At 42.2% G+C, this 1811-nt stretch overlaps 1 protein-coding gene across 2 annotated transcripts in view; it reads right to left on the minus strand.

Moving 5' to 3' along the window:
• The window catches only part of LOC103593392 (unconventional myosin-XVIIIb-like), a 145007-nt gene that overhangs the window by 130771 nt on the left and 12425 nt on the right, over window positions 1-1811 (minus strand). The window lies entirely within an intron of this gene.

The raw sequence follows: 1811 nt of genomic DNA on the forward strand, positions 1-1811 counted from the left end.
AAAAAAAAAAAAAAAAACCTAAACAGATATTCCAGTTTCTTCATGAACTTCGTGAGCTGGGGTTGGGGGGAAGCTAGGGGATTAACAAGGCTTCATATTTCATTGTACAGACGAGGAGACTGAAGTCTAAAGAAAAAGGGGTTTGCCTAAGGTCATATCGACAATGAGATGCCTCATAGTCCCCATGTTGCAGCTCCTTAAAAGTCATATGACTTTCCTGCCTCCAGGCCTTTGCACAGGCTATTCCCTGTGCCTGGAACTCTTTCATTCAGCAGCTTTGAGTCATCCTTTAGCTTTCAACTTCAGTAAGTATCTCTTCCTCCAGAAAGTCTCCCCTGACCTCTCTCCTTCAACTCTGCTCCCAAAACCAGATCTGCAAGTTAAGCGTTGCCATTACACTCCACATGACTACAAACTTCAGGAAGGCAGACACCATGGCTGTCTTGATTACTGTTATGCTTAGCTTGCACATGGCACCTGACACAGAGGAGGTGCTTAATAAGAACAGGTCGACTGAGTGAGTAAAAGAGCTCTGTTTTCTTTACTGCTCCTTAATGAGCATCTAAGACTCTCCAGATCCTGTTCCTCCATACCCACTGCACCCATGTCTTGATACTCAGGAGGCTCCATCCTGACAGAGTGGTGCTAACTGAGAAGCAAGGGCCGGCACCCCAACTTTCTCACCCTTCCTTCAACAGAGCTGCTCATAGTTCATCTGATTTACATATTCATGCAACTGGTCAGATTTTCTTGCATAAGGGGGTCCCGGCCTTTAAAAACTACTTAAGAATAACTGCCTTTATGAAATCCCACATGAGAAATTTCTTTAGAGCTAAGCTTCAGGAATAGCCTTGCTTCCCTTGAAAAACTGCTTTGGTTTTTTTTATCTGGGGGATAATAAAAAGCATGTAACTCACATTTTCTTTTTCTCTCTGGCCACCAGGAATTTTTGAATTAAAACTGTAAGTGTGTAAGATCATATGTCTTGTGTAACTGCGTATTAATTCACCGCTCCCACCCCCTCCTTAGGGTCTATTTTAATTTGTATTTTTCTGGTTCAGATTGTTTTATTTATAATTTTTATGTGTTGTCGTGTATATATCTTATAAGCTGTTTCAAATTCTTTATGGAATAAGGTAGGCATATAAATAGAAAAGCAGATAAATAAAATAATCATCTGCTACTTCATTGAGGCTGCTGGTACTAGAATATTGGATATTCCTCCTTTATTCTCCTTAGTTATTTTATACTTCCCAAGTCTAGCACTCCTATCTTCCTCGAGACTGTGCACAGTGCCAGGCACACAGTGAGTATTTAAGGCACTGTGGGTCAGATGATGCAGATTCCAAATCCCATTCCTCCCACTTTCTCCATGTCTCTGAGCCTCAACTTCCACATCTGTGAAGTGGGGATAATACTAATGTCTCCTTACATTAGGTTCTTGTGGACATCCATGAGAGGATGTGCTGTGGATTGTCCCCAAAGTCCATATATTAGAAGCTTAATTCCCACTGTAATTGTTGAGGGTAGGAAATCCTATTATGGTAATTGAAAGATGGGGCCTTGAAGAGGTGATTAGATTGCACGACCATGCCATAGTGAATAGATTAGTAATGGTGGCTGGGGTGTGGTTCTGAGGGCTTTAAGAGGAGAGCACATAAGAGTCTCTCTCTCTCTCTCTCTCTCTCTCTCTCTCTCTCTCTCTCCCCTCAACCATATTCTGCCATATGAGACCCCTGCATTGCTGTAAAGTCATCACTGAGAAGACCCTCACCAGATGTGTTCTCTGGACTTTGGACTTCTCAGACTGA

Source organism: Galeopterus variegatus, unplaced genomic scaffold (assembly GCF_000696425.1).
Source record: "Galeopterus variegatus unplaced genomic scaffold, G_variegatus-3.0.2 Scaffold1337, whole genome shotgun sequence".
Lineage (NCBI taxonomy): Eukaryota > Metazoa > Chordata > Mammalia > Dermoptera > Cynocephalidae > Galeopterus > Galeopterus variegatus.